Genomic DNA, 15,554 nt, shown 5'->3' with positions numbered 1-15,554 from the left:
GCTGGGACACAAAGTCACCCAGCTTATTTAAGTTGATCTGGTCTGGGTTGAGCCAGAATGTGCCAGCCAGTGGTCAAGACCAAAACATTTTTGTTTTGGGCTCTATACCCCTCACTATGCAGGTATTCACCCTTTGCTCTAACCCCATGGAGTCTTGCCCAAGCTTGATTACTGCAGTTGGAAAATCATTTGTAAATAAATGTGTACTAACATATTTGCCTGTAATGTGTTACATTTTTATAGAGGTACTTCCACTCTCAAAAGACTGAAAAGGCTTTAAGTTATCATGGGATGATTTGTAGCTTACTGGACATGGTAAGATTTGACAGGTTGCGTCCCCCAAGTGTTCAAACTACAAGAGAAAGACAGCAATCCACTCCTGAGGCAACACTGACTCACTCCCCCTCCCAGTCCTGTATTCCATAATCACGTGATTAAATACAGCCTACTCAATCTAAAGGTCAGTAATCAACTCTGATCCCATTGTCTGAAAAAGATAATCAGGTTTCTAGAGAGGCCTTTAGCCTCTTTTGTACTTGACTAAATATTAGTGATTCCTTTCATTTATGTAAGCCTATCCTTTAATCATTAATAGAAATGGGGGTTATACAGTGATTGAAATGAACAGTAAAGTCTTTGCTGGTGAGCAACTTTGAAAACTTGCTTTGGAAAACAGTAGTGAATAAAGACATATTTTGGAGAGTATGTAGAAGTAAGATGCCAAAACCAAAGGAAAGGTCACCTTTCAATTATTCGATAAAAATGACTTGTGAGATGGCATAAGACAATTTATAATAACTGGGAAAGAGTGTAGGTAAGATATGATTTGTCTTAAATTCAAGATACTAATAGATGTTGTATCATGACAAGGTTTAGCAATGTGACTTACACTATTCGTACTTACTAAGATACTCTGTTTAGCATGGTGAAACTGACCAACCTTTGGAACGCTCATAAATTTTATAGTTAGCTGTCCTTGGATGAATATTTATCTGAAATCAGGAATGGAGCCATACTCCTGACCAATCACTGCTTTTCTTAGAGAATGTTTCTTTAATTTCTCATTTCCTCAAAGCTCATAACTTCTGCACAAATTGCTACTCACACTTTAGTGTAGTCAGATGTTCTGGTGTGGTCCCAGGGGAGCAAACTGCTGCTGCTGCTGCTGCTAAGTCGCTTCAGTCGTGTCCGACTCTGTGCGACCCCATAGACGGCAGCCCACCAGGCTCCCCCGTCCCTGGGATTCTCCAGGCAAGAACACTGGAGTGGGTTGCCATTTCTTCTCCTAATACTGGATAAATGAATAAATGGGTCCTTTGTGAAGGAAATGGCAACCCACTCCAGTGTTCTTGCCTGGAGAATCCCAGGGACGGGGGAGCCTGGTGGGCTGCCGTCTATGGGGTCGCACAGAGTCGGACACGACTGAAGCGACTTAGCAGCAGCAGCAGCAGCTAAGCCCTATTGTGTGACCTGGAACAGTGTTTGACACTGAGATTAAAAAGATGATTATTACACTGCCTTTGACCTAATTTAGTTTAACGTCGTGCAAACGTGAATCTCATAATGTTCTTGTAGCAAATCGCATAAGGAAGAAAGTTCTGGGGAATGTAGTACAAATCAAGCATGGATAAACTACACTTTACCTTTAGAATGGTAATCCATGTTGAGACCACACATAGATTTTGATCAGTTTTGAACAACGGTATAAATAGTACCTTTAAATTCAAGAATGTTGAGGTCTGGTGGCAGCTGCACCATTGGGTTATTAACATAGAAATATTAATTTTAAAAAATTTAAGTATAGTTGATTCACAGTGTTATGTTAGTGTCTAGTGTATAGAAAAGTTTGTTATATATAATCACCGAAAAGAACCTGAAAAATAATATATATATGGAAAAGAACCTGAAAAAGAATATATTTCAGATTCTTTTCCATTATAGGTTATTACAAGTTACTGAATATAGATCCCTGTGCTCCACAGTAGGGCCTTGTTGTTTGTGTTTTATACAGAGTAGTGTGTGTATGCTCATTCCAAACTCCTAATTTATCCTCCCTCCCCCGTCACCCTTTGGTAACCATGGGATTGTTTTCCTATGTTTGTGAGACTATTTCTGTTTTGTAAATAAGTTCATCTGTATCCTTTTTTAGATTCCACAAATAAGGAAGCATCCTTTAGTCTCTTAAATTTGCTCATCCATTAAGTGGGAAAAATCATTCTCGTTTCTTTAGAGGTTTCCAGAGATAACCTAACCAAAGATTAATTTTGCTGGCGAGCAATGGGCAACATTTCCATAGATGGGGTTGTCTTTTTTTTCTCTCAAGATTGGCGGTCAAATGAGCATCACAGCTTCTAATCTTCCCCAAATGAAACACTGCTTCTCAGTTTCACAAATCTCATCATTCGAGTTGTGTTCCCAACAGGGTGCTGCAGCTCACCACGTGGCAATGCACATTTTCTGCTAACAGAGTGGCAGCCTGCCAGCAGCGCATTCTGAGTAACCGGTTTCAGAATGATGCCGGCCGGCAGGGGTTTCGATCCTCTTATCAAAATGTGCCCAGCCATGCTTCTTTTAGCTGTCTCTTCTCCAGCCCCCCGTCCACCTACTAAAAAAAGTGAGGATGAACAGAAACTGGATGAACTTTTCCTTCTCCTCCCTGTTCCCCATAAATGGACCTCCAGATGAACCTAGCAAAAGCTGCTCAACTCACCAGCTTTTCTCTACAACTTTCTTCATCTTTCCTGGCACCTGTCTCCTCTTTTAAGTCCTCCCCTCTCTCAAAGACGTAAATCAAGCAAATCCTCCCACCAGAAAACTATCGGCTTTAGCTACTTCCCTTCCAAAGGGAAACGCTTTTGGCCCCACGAAGCCTTCACAAGGTGAGTGGCTGAGTGACTAAGTGCCGGCTCCTGGGAGGCAGGGCCTTCAGGGTTGAATCTCATAATGTCAAATCTCAAACCCGGGCAGTCCTGGGCCGGCCAGTTGGCCGGCCGTACAAACATGGGGCTTTGCAGAAGCAGCGCCTAAGGCAGGCCGAGAGGGATATTAAGGTGAGCAGGGCCAGGCAAAACCCTCCCTCTCTCCCTCGGCTGCAAAGGAAGGAGGCGCCGCCGAGGTTGCGGCGGAGCCGGTGACCGGCCGGGCGCTCCTTTGTCCCGGCGGCCCCCGCCCCTCGCACGGCGCGCGCCGCCGTCCCCCCGCCCCTCCCCCGCTCGGCCCCCTCCCCTCTCCCCCCTCGCTTGGCCCCCTCCCCTCCCCGCTCGGCCCCCTCCCCTCCCCCTCCTCCTCCCCGGCTCGGCCCCCTCCCCTCCCCCTCCCCCCGCGGGCGCGGCTGACGCAGCCCGAGAGGAATGCGCTTCCGGAGGGCGAGAGCGGCTGCGGCGGCCTGAGGAGCGGGATCGCAGCGCCAGGGAGGCGGTGCCCCGGGGGTCGTTTCCTGCCGGGAGGCGGCCCCGCGCCGCCGAGTCTCCTCCTCCCGCCCGCGAGGAGGAGGAGCCGCCGCCGCCACCGCCGCGCCCGAGCCCGGGAGGCCACGCCAGCTCGGGACAGGCCGAGCGGGAGCCGCGGAGCACAGGCCGAGCTGCCCGCGCGGGCCGGACGCCGCGGGAGAAGGTGGGCCGGCCGGGAGGGCGGGCGGTGGGCTCGGTGCGCGGCCGGGCTCGCAGGGAGGAGCAGGCGTGGGGGCCGCGGCCTCCGGGTATGGATTCCAAGCCGTCGGGCGGGGGAGGAAGTCGAGCCGCGGCCGCTCCTGGACCTTCCCGGCAGGGGCGCTGTCCTCCCGGGGTCGCGGTCGCGGAGGCCCGGGGGTCGGGCCCGCCGCTCGGACGCTGGGCTGGGCGCGGACGGGCCTCCGCGGACCTGCGTCCGGCAGCGGCCTGGGCTGCCGGGCCTCCACGCCGGGACCGCTCACCCCGGCTCCAGCCCCGCGTCCCGGGCGTCGCCGCGCCGCTGGGCACCGGGGCGCCGGGTGGGCGCGTCCTGTGGGCCCTTCCCCTAATGCTGGGTGTGGGCGCCGCGGCCGTGTCCAGGGCTCCTGCCCGGCCTGTGTCTGATTGGTGCGGTTCCTGACGCTTCAGAACAAGTTGTATTTTTAAGAATGGTAGTATTTAATGCCTGAGCAATTTTTGTTTCACCAGTTTTGTGCTTTTGCGTCAAAACCTAGCACTAGTCTGTATGATCATTACTAGTAAATTACACTCTTGAAGGCACCATTTCTTTAATCTGTAAAATGGGAACAGAACCTACCTATACTAATAATAAAGCTAGTAATTATTATGAGGACAGTGAGGGCTGTGCTTACCTCTATGCACTTTACCTTTGTTTTGTCTTTTAATCCTGGAACCGATCCAAAGAGTTGTATTTAATCCCTGTTTTACAAATGAAGAAACTGAGGCACAGGGAGCATAGGTGGTCATCCAGCTGTGATGAGGACAACCCATGTGGTCCAGCAACCCATGTTTGAACCACAGGTAACTTTTTGAACTGTGGTGTTGGAGAAGCCTCTTGAGAGTCCCTTGGACTGCAAGGAGATCCAACTAGTCCATTCTAAAGGAGGTCGATCCTGGGTGTTCATTGGAAGGACTGATGCTAAAGCTGAAACTCCAATACTTTGGCCACCTCATGCGATGAGTTGGCTCACTGGAAAAGACTCTGATGCTGGGAAGGATTGGGGGCGGGAGGAGAAGGGGACGACAGAGAATGAGATGGCTGGATGGCATCACCGACTCGACGGACATGAGTTTGAGTGAACTCCGGGAGTTGGTGGTGGACAGGGAGGCCTGGCGTGCTGTGTGATTCATGGGGTCGCAAAGAGTCGGTCACGACTGAGCGACTGAACTGAACTGAACCTTGTATAAGTACAGTGTATTGAAGAGAAAATGTAAGATGGAAGACACTTAGCTCAATAAATAGTAACTACTTTTCTTTCCTTCTTGATGTAGTAGAAAGACTTTTAAAAAAATTTCACCATGTAATTGGTGATATTATCAGTAACCTTATAATATCAGTAAGGTTACTGATAATATCACCAATAAATCTTAGCTGGGTAGAATTATTATTGTTTTTATTGTTGTTTTGATGGTACAATAATAACAACTGCTAATTGAATTTCGATTAGGAATTTTTCTTAAACTGAATCCAGACTCTGCAATACGTTGTGTATTAAACACTTTAGAAGTGGTGAAGGAACTTGCCTTGTAAGTTACCTATTCTGGATTTGTGGACATCAGGGCTTACAGGAGTCAGGGCTGGCTTAAGAGTCCTACCGAAATGTTCACATTTGAAAATAATTTTAGTTCACTGATTAATAATTGAGGGATTGAAGATGATTAGCTGATAAATAGAAAACACATGAAACAAATCAATGTTTTAGTTACAGGCACTTGAGGAGAAAGCAATTATACCCACCCTAGAATTCAGTATAAAATGGAAGATGTTATTAGAATGCTAGTTAAAAAGACGGGATGTGGTTAATACTTTGCTTCTGTAAATAGCAGACTCCAAATTCTGTCATCAGTGTTGATTTCACAGACTTCAGATTTAAAGTTTTTGTAATGTTGATTCTTTTTAAAAGAAGGTTAAATTCTGTATTGTTTTCTAATCTCCTCAGCTATTCTGTGTGTGGAAAGTATAGGATCAGTAATATTGAATAAATCATTATTCAGTAATGATGCAGGAGGCTTTCTCCTCAGCTTTCTGGTCAGGATATTTAAAAACTGCCCCAAATTAGCAGCTTTTTGTTCATTGAATGAACATGTAGTCCTATACTGGGGTCGGTAAATGCCTAACTCCTGGGGAAACTAGGGCATCTGGTTACTTTATGAAATACTGAAAATTAGCATTGTCAAGTGGTGTTTGTTTTCATGACGTGTGTGGGCTCATTAGTTGTTCTTGACTACTCTGCTGGAGTGATGAGATGAAACATGACATAGTTAAAGTTTTAGAACTTTTGAGTTCTGCTAATTGATATTTCTGAACATGTAACAAATTCAATTAGTATCTGAGAGGATTCCTGTGGACTGATTACTGCCTCTGCCTGGTTAATCTGTCTGGTTGTCAGTGGAATCCTAGATTATCTTGTGCAAATATGTAAATATTTTTTTTTTTGCGTGAGCAAGTCTATTCTGACTGGTCATATGTTGTGGAGTTTTGTCTTTGTATGTTGTTATAGCAGAGGTGGGAGTCTTGGGGTCCAGAGGGTGGGCTGATTAGGGTAAGAGTCCAGAAGAGGACCTTATTCTTCAGAACCCTGAAATGATAGCAGTATCTATAGCTGTAGAAAACTGAGAAAATTATATATCTAGGTTACAGGAGTTGCACTGCAGAAAACCTTCAGAACCTTAGCAGTCTTAGAATTTTCAATAGATAAGTGAAAAAGGTGGTATTTCTTGTTCTGGAGCTGTATGCAAAAGGAGCCAAGCTATATTTTGCAGGTTTCTCATCTTTTAAATGTGACTAATCATGAGACTTTTGCAGAGTTAAGTTTTATTTATAAAATAATACAGAAGCCAGCTACTTTTAAGCTTTAGTTTTGGTTTGTGGCTTTGGAAGATAAGGTTAACTATATTTAGCAATATGCTAAAGCATATGTATATCATCTGATCAAGAAATGTGTGTAAGTGACAGACTGTTTCAAATATGCATAGTGCATGCATGTATAAACACACAATTATTGGACTTGTCTCTATACAGTCTCCAAAGTGCACCTTCCTGGATCCCAGGGATGTGTAAAATAATTCACTGGATGTAGGAAGAAAATATTAGACTTAACTATTTTTTTGTGAAGCTTAAATTTATTATTATGATTTATAATATCTTACCACATTGCTGTAGAAGTACATGTATTTTAATTTATAAATACATATTTTAGGGTACACGTATTCTCAAGTTTCTTTTTGTTTTTGTTGTTAAATAGTAAAAGGAGTATTAAAAAGCTTTGGAGATCCTTGGCATGGGTGACGACCTGGGTGGGGCTACAAGAACTACTTATTTTGGAGGGTGGACGGGTCAGACTTGGTGTCTGAGGGAAGAGGAGAAAGGAACTGAAGTGGCCTAGGTGTCTGGTTAGGAGATGGCTTGTCCGAGGTGGGAAGCATGACCGCAAGGGGGTGCTGTGCTGCTGGCCGCCTGGAGGCAGGAGAATGCTGAACTCCTTCTGAGATCCCTGGAGTGTAGTTGACTGTGCAGACTGTGAGCTCACAACCGGCAGTCTGGATGGGAGCCTACGATTTGGGAATTCTTAGTCTGTATAGGCTGATGCTCAGGGCTGCAGATGAAAATACTGGAGAGCGTGTAGAGTGAAAAGGTGCCACCTAGGGGCCCTGGAAACACTTGCCCAGTCAAAGACTGGGTGGAGGCAAAGGAATCTAGAAAAAGCATTTCCCTTCCTTGGTTTGTTTGAATTTCTGGTTCCTTCCTGTAATAGCTTAGTGGGGGACTTGGATATTTTCAGGTTTTTCCTTTGATGAGCTTGTTTGAGGTGAAGAGAAAAGCATCTTTAGAGAAACAAGTTTGATGTAGCAGGGACTTCTTGATTGGGAAACCTGGGTTTTGGGCAAGCTTGGACTGAGCTTCTCTGGGACGTTTGTTGGGAAACCTCACCTGGAAAGGGCCCTGGTTTCTGTATCAACATTGTAGAGTGCTCTCTTGGTTTCTCCTTTCTAATGCCCTGTGAGCTGAAGGCCAGCTGCTATGTGACCTAACTCTACAGAGGACAGGTCTTCCCTCTCCCATGAGCAGCCATTCTCTTGTGCCCTCACCCCAGAGGGCATGTGGTATGCCAACTCATGGCTTTGAGAAAGCCTGCAAGCGCTGGCCAGCCAAGTCTAGTACTCTTAGCTCTCTGTCAGGATGGAGCTCTGTTGTCAGTAACATTTTAATCCGCTGGTGTGCTAAGTGCCACTTCCCTGAGCAGTGTGGTGCTTACTGAGTGTAGGTCAAGAAGCTGACCTGAACCTTGCACTGAGGATGCTGTCTAGTTGGGATACGTTGTTTTCAATTTAGGGAAATGTAGGAAAAGGAAATGGCAACCCACTCCAGTGTCCTTGCCTGGAGAATCCCAGGGACGGTGGAGCCTGGTGGGCTGCCGTCTATGGGGTCGCACAGAGTTGGACACGACTGAAGCGACTTAGCAGCAGCAGCAGGCACCACCGGATGTTTACACAGTGCACTGTACCAGGTAATTCTAATAGATTTTGAGAAAAAGGTCAGCTTTGGCTTAACTGGTTTTGGAGGGCATTGAGGAGCTTGGAATGGTATGACCAAAGAGATGAATATAGATGATGACATGGTCAAAGGCCATTATAGTTAGAAGATAAAATACCGTCTAATTTAGCAAATAAATATTGTTTGATTACTTTGATATATAATCATACATATATAAATATATATGCCTTTATATAATAAACACATATAAATAAAATGAAGGATATTTTAAATGAAGGCCTGGATTCTTGCCCTCCAACTCTAGTCTGGTGTGGTTCACAGACATAATTGCAATCAGTTGTAATAGAAATTTGAATTAAACAACACTGTGTTACTGAGCGTCACCAAAGGTTTGTCATTTACTGTGCCAGACTCTATCAAGACTATATTTTGGGACAAAAAAAAGTAGTAGTTAATTCTACTTATGGTGGTTGAAAAATTGAAAATCTTTTTGAAATTTTGGTGAAAATTTTTTTCAAATTTTCTGAAATAATTCTACTTATGGTGGTTGAAAAAATTAAGAATGATGAGGAGAAGTATTTAGATGTATGGAGGTCACATTTCCATGTATAAATGTTATTGAATGAATACATAGGTAACTTAAGCTTTCATAGTCTTTGTAAAATTAAGAATAGCAATTTATTAGCTCTCCAGTATTTTACAGTTTATTATTTATTTCAGATTGTAATTTCTTTCCTTCCCTAAAGGTGTAGTGGTGGGTCATATTTGATTATTGGAGGTGGAGATTGTAGTTTTAAAAGTTGTATTTAGTATTATGTTATTTCAGGAAAACACAACAGAAACATTAGGGAGTGGACTTGTACTTACTAAAGCAGTAAGGCTTAAAAAGATTGAGAACCATTTATCAAGTAGTCACTCAGGTTCTAATGTTTAGAAGTCAGTGAATGAGTTGAAGAGCAAAAAGAAAATTGAGTAATCAAGTAAGCTGTGATTTATAGGTCACTATAAAGATATTTGTTTTACATTCATGATCATATTTTATCCTTGTAATAGTTCTAATGTAGATATTATTCCCAGCTTAGTGCTAAGTGAGAAGTTATTTGAGTTTTACCTATATTAGGTAAAAAGTTTTACCTATATTTACTATATATATATTTAGAATATACTCAGCACTGTGTTTGTTTCAATCTATTACAGGGCAGGAGAGAGATATGACAAAACATATGGTCAAAATTTATTAAAGTTTTGACCAAGTAAGAATTTTGGAATGACTTACTTAAAAAGTAGATAAAATTACCCAAGAGAGCATAGCTTACAGTTCTCCTTGACTGAAATTAGGTGGAACATGTAGTACTCTCAAGTGCTTGTCAATCCCATTAGTTATGGTGGTAAACTTGTTTTTGCTAGTTCTTTGTAAACATGCCCCAAAGTAAATTCTTCAACCAAAGCAGCTGCTGACTTACTCTTTTCCCTTCACAGAGAAAGGCAAAATCTATAGACATAGTCGAGTGTAAAGAAGGAACAGCTTGCTAGGCTAGTTTGAAATATAGCAATTGCTGGGTAATGTCTTGTCTTTTGAGTGAAAGGAGGACCCAAGAATTAAGTTCAGGCAACTTTTCATGCTCATTTTGGGTCAGCCCTTAATATTATGTCTTAATGGATTTATTTAAAGTGTTAAACTTTTGCTTGTTTATTTATTTGACTGCACCAGGTCTTAGATGAATACTTCTAATCCTCAATCTTAGTTGCAGCATGCGGGTCTTCAGTTGCTGCTGGTAGGGTCTAATTCCCCCACCAGGGATGGAACCCAGGCTCCCTGCATTGGAAGAGTGGAGTCTTAGCCACTGGACCACCAGGGAAATCGCTTGCTCATATTTTAAGTCTTGTCCTTTTGCTTATTTTATGAGCTTTGAACTTATTTTATGTCCCTTCACCATTTTTTGGAATTTAATGCTTAATCTTTTTTTGGGGGGGGCCTCATGTAAAGGCTATAACCTTTTTGGTTGGGGAGGTGGTGGTGTTGGTATACCAGTTATCTATTTACTGGATAACTGTTGGCTACAACGTCATGCTTCTTATTGCCTTGAATTATTTTGAATTCTGTGTGCTCAAGCCTGCTCTTCCTGTCGTGTTGATTCTGTTCCTGTGTGTTTTGAGTTCTGCAGAGGATTTCAACTTAAATTTCCTCCCATAGCTCTGTATACTTTTCCTCATTTTGTGGTCTTACTGTGTTTGATTGCTACAAAATCTATTTGAGATTTTCTTAATTCCTTGAAGAGCATAATGAGTTCATGTTCCTTTTTTTTTCAGAGAAGATTCTTAATTTTCTCTTTTTGTGCTGTAGAAGTTTTTCGTAGTTCAGTTCCATGCCCTCACTTCCCCCCACTTCCATCTTTATCGTTGAAACTATTTCCCAAGACACAGTGTGTCCATTCTTTATCTTCCCCTTGCACCACAGGGGTGGGTGCTGATGATTGATCTTCCACTTTCTCATTTTCATGGGGGGTCGGGTAGACACAGTTGTTGGTTAGTTGCTAAGTCGTGTCTGACTCTTTTGCAGTCCCGTGGACTATAGCCCACCAATGTCCTCTGTCCATGGGATTTCCCAGGCAAGAATACTGGAGTGGGTTGCCATTCCCTTCTTGGACAGATATTCCTGACCCAGTGTTCAAACCTACCTCTCCCTCATTGCAGCCAGATTCTTTTCTGCTGAGCCACCAGAGAAGCCCCAGAATAGACACATTTTGTTCTGTTATTCTGTAATTTTCTTTATGTATTGGCCCTGTTCTCTGGTTTCAAATTGTTTTTTAAGCCTGTAGCTTTGGAGTAGTCAAACCTTTGTTGTTGGGACTCAACTCAGGCTGATACCACCTTTGGGTAAGAAGGGGTCAGGGCTCATAAAAAGCCTTTTTTTCTTCTGGGTGGGAGTTGTGAATTTTAGAAAGTTTTCTGCTTCAGACTACTATTTATCCTCCACAGTCGGTGGACATGGACTTCAAAGGAAATGTTGCCTGTTTGCCTTGGAGTACTCAACCTCCTTTCTTTCCTGTTCCCTCTCTTTTCCCTTTTGCATCCTTTCTGCTAAGTTTTGTTAATCATTCATTGTAGCTTATTATTTATTTGGGCCATAGACACCTCGAGGATCACCACCATGCACCTCTTCCTGCCAGAGGGGGGAAAATATTGAGTTTTAATTGTTCTTTTCACAAGGGGAGAGGTGCTCTTGCTTTCACCCTCATCCCCAGCTCTCACCCTCAAGTCTGATGGTGTGAAGCAGAGCAGGCTGTTATATGCTCTCCTGTCTGCTTGCTCTGCGTGTGGAGAAGCAGGGTGAACTGCATGGTAGTTGCCTGAGGCTTTCCTCGTGGCTCTGTGTTCCTTTTCTGGACTGTGTTGATTTGTAAATATTAATATGTCATTGGACTATTTATTTTTTTCCTTTTAAACACAGATACAGAAAATAGCGATGGTGGTACAGACTTGGGGTGAATCTAACCTTATTCTGTTTTCAGGAGAGGCTTATAATATACCTCAATGGAGGTATCTGAATCTTTTCCACCATTAAGGTGAAAAGATTTAAAATGTTAGGATATAAAAAAATGAACCTTTCTTATTGGAAACCACTTCTGTTGAAAGCTTGGGCTTTCAGTTCATGCCTGGGTTCATGTCCCAGCTTTGTCAGTTATATGTCTTGTACATGGTAGATGTGCAATTGATATTTGACTTGGAAATTCAAGTTGTATTGAATAAAAATGTGCTCTGTGCAAAGACTTTATAGGAAGAACTCTTTTGTGGATGACTTTTTGTACTGTGTCCTTTGGGGCATAGATGGCTTCTGAGCAACCAATTTTAAAACTTAAAGTAAATGTAACTCTCCATTTTTTAAAGTGATTTTTCTCTAAAGCATAATTGTTTAATTTTTATAAAGTACATATAAAATTTCTAAAGATCTTATCAGTAAATGTAAAAAGAAATACCAAATGAGTTATTTGTCACATTGTTAAGAATATTAATAGATACTTAGTATGTATTTAGCTTCCCTGGTGGCTCAGAGGTTAAAGCATCTGCCTGCAATGAGGGAGACCCAGGTTTGATCCCTGGGTCAGGAAGATCCCCGGAGAAGGAAATGGCCACACACTCCAGTATTCTTGCCTGGAGAATCCCACGGATGGAGGAGCCTGATGGGCTACAGTCCATGGGGTCACAAAGAGTCGGACATGACTGAGTGACTTCACTCACTCAGTATGTATTTAAAAGTTTGACTAGCTCGTAAAACCACATTTAACCTTCCAACCAATCCATTCTAAAGGAGATCAGTCCTGGGTGTTCATTGGAAGGACTGATACTAAAGCTGAAACTCCAATACTTTGGCCACCTGATGCGAAGAGTTGAGTCTCTGGAAAAGACTCTGATGCTGGGAGGGATTGGGGGCGGGAGGAGAAGGGAACGACAGAGAATGAGATGGCTGAATGACGATGGAGAATGAGATGGACATGAGTTTGAGTGAACTCCGGGAGTTGGTGATGGACAGGGAGGTCTGGCGTGCTGTGATTCATGGGGTAGCAAAGAGTCATACACGACTGAGCGGCTGAACTGAATTGAACCTTGATAAATAAAGATGAGTTTACAGTGGAGATTAATTATGTATGTATTAATTATGTTTTTGACAATGGGAACAATTGCATGTTTCCAACTATCAGAATGAGATGTTTTGGGGGAGCTGTTTGAGATTATTTATTGTTCAAAGGATGAATTATGACCCTTTGTGTGTGTGCGCTAAGTTGCTTCAGTCGTGTCCGACTCTGTGCGACTCCATGGACTGTAGCCGGCCAGGCTCCTCTCTCCATGGGATTCTCTAGGCAAGAATACTGGAATGGGTTGCCATCCCTCTTCCAGGGGATCTTCCTGACCCAGGGGTCGAACCTGCATCTTCTGCATTTTAGTTGGATTCTTTATCATTGAGCCATCAGGGAAGCCCTTATGACCCTTTAGTTAAAATTAAATGTAGTAAGAAAAGATATTGGATGAAATGCTTTTGTAGGAATGAGACTGTAACCTGTCAGTATACTCATGAAATTTGACAATTAAAATAACTTCTATTGGCCTCCAGTCATTTTGAAGGACTAAGAAATAAACTCAAAAGAACATTTTAAGTCCTTTCCATTTCTGTTCTCTGAGTCAGTTCTAACAGTAAAAGGATGTTCTTTTATTTTTAAAATAGTGACTGAGCATGTCTTCAAAATATTGTCGTTTAATGGAGCACAGACTCAGGTCACAGCTTCAGAATTCAGATGGTCTGGTTTCAGTTCTACCTGCCTGTGTGACTTTGGAGAAGGTATTTGTGGTTTGGTTTCCTCATATATGAAACAAAGATAGTATTGTTCCCAACCTCATGGAGTTGCTTAGAAGAGATAGCTGTTACTATTTTTATTAGTTATTGTCATTTTTATAGTCATTTGCAGGTGTTAGAATAAAAGTAAAATAAAACTTTTTGTTACAAATTACCATAAATCATCAAAACTGAATTATTGTATCACTCTTGGGTGTGCCTGGTGTGAGCCTTGTCCACCTTCTAAGTGAACAGATCACCCTTGTGTTTTATAGTTCTCAGTGGGCAGCAGTCTCTGAATGAACCAGACTGGTACGCAGCCTCCTGGTCTAAGTTTCTGCTACAAGATGTCTTTTCAGGGCAGTTTCCTTCCTCCTTTTAGCCTCTCCTAGATTTGCTTCCCCATATAGAAGAAGAAACCTGAAGTCATTCTTCCTTATTTCTGTTTCCATTAGGTGTTACTCTCCACCCTGATCTTTTTTTAAGGTGATTCGTGATACTAACATTCAAAAATATCTGTGCTGTATTTAATATGGTAGTAAAAAGCATTAAGGTTTTGATGCTTTTATTATTTTACATGCAAATTGTTAGAAATATGATTGTTAGAAAGTAGATTGATCCTACTTAAATGTGGAACCTAAAATAATTATCTAATTATACTTAGCATAATAATTAGTATCTAATTAATAATTAGTACCTGATTAAGCCTTATTTTTTTTTTTTTTTACAGTATAGGACTTCCTGGTGGCTCAGTTGGTAAAGAATCCGCCTGCAATGCAGGAGACCCTGGGTCGGAAAGATCCACTGGAGAAGGGAATGGCAACCCACTCCAGTATTCTAGGCTGGGAAATCTCATGGACAGAGGAGCCTGGCAGGCTGCAGACTATGGGGTCACAAGAACTGGACACAACTTAGCGACTAAACCACCATTACCATATACAGTATCAGGTTTTGATATCATATCAAAGTAATGTATTAATTTCTGTAAAAAGTCAACGTTAATCTGTTGTTTGCAGTTGTGTTTTTTTCTAACCCTTATACTTTATCATTTCTTCCATATTTTGTGTTTCACCTAATATGGGTCAATTCAGAGTTTTTGGTTAATAATTACGATTGGAAAAAACCCCAAACATTCTAACGTAGTTACTTCTTTATTGAATGAAGTTGTTGCTGAGCTCCAGCAGTAATGTATAGTAATAATGATAACAAGTACCATCTGGGTATTGCTTACAATGTGCCAGATGTTGTTTTCAATATTTTATATTTACAACTCATGTAAACTTCACATATCCCCCATAAGGTAGAAACTATAGTGTCCATTTTAAAGATGAGGAAACTAAGGCACAGATTAAATAACTTGCCAGTATCACCTGCTTAGTTAGGGGTTGATTAGACGTTTGAGTCCAGGCACCTGACTTCACAGTCCACACTCTGAGCTATGCCTTAGCAAATGGTGGTGATCACTGCACTCTGCTTGCCTTTGTTTACTCTTCTGTGGATACCTCAGAATATCTGCAATTATCTTTAGACTCTTTGTATGTTAAATATTAAGATACTGGGCAAGGTACAGAGGACACAGAGAACTGACTTCTAGAAGATGACAATTCATAAGGCAGGTCAGTCATACTCATCTGCAGCAGATGGGAAAGAACTTCATAGTCTTAATTACTAAATCTTTTAAACAGAAGTTGTTTGGGTTTGTTTTAATATATGTATGTGTGCCTATATGTGACTCACCTGGCCTAAATCCCCTCCCCAGTTCTTGCCATCAGTGAGATCTCCAGAGTTAATGCATGTGACACTTCTCACACTCTGTTCTAGCAGTTTTCTTGCTCTTTCAATGCCAGGGGCTTTCAGTGTGGGACTAGAGACCTCTCTGTCCTCCTCGCTTCCTCGGGCCCCCTTTGGTTCCCATCACTGCCTCTGGGAGCAGATCTCTGGCTCACTCTGGCTGACTGCATCTTGCCTTACGTGCTTCTGTCTTTTCAACCCCGGGGCATCCTCAGCCAGGCCTCCTGTCTGTCCGTGGGGAGAGAAGCTGGCAGCAGCCTTCTGGTGGGGT

At 42.5% G+C, this 15,554-nt stretch overlaps 1 protein-coding gene across 2 annotated transcripts in view; it reads left to right on the top strand.

Moving 5' to 3' along the window:
* The first annotated feature begins 3,372 nt into the window (after nt 1–3,372).
* ITGB1 (integrin subunit beta 1) overlaps nt 3,373–15,554 on the top strand; it is a 52,897-nt gene continuing 40,715 nt past the window's right edge. Inside the window, exon 1 of one of the 2 annotated variants that reach the window (XM_055428102.2) lies at nt 3,373–3,612. The gene's annotated coding sequence lies outside the window, so the exon portion shown is untranslated. The remainder of the gene's footprint in view (nt 3,613–15,554) is intronic. The other variant, XM_055428120.2, reaches the window with a different exon arrangement.

The sequence above is a fragment of the Moschus berezovskii genome, chromosome 15 (assembly GCF_049115385.1).
Source record: "Moschus berezovskii isolate FMDL1 chromosome 15, NW_MosBer_1.0, whole genome shotgun sequence".
NCBI classification, from domain to species: Eukaryota; Metazoa; Chordata; class Mammalia; order Artiodactyla; family Moschidae; genus Moschus; species Moschus berezovskii.
This window is presented reverse-complemented; position numbering and strand designations above follow the sequence as displayed.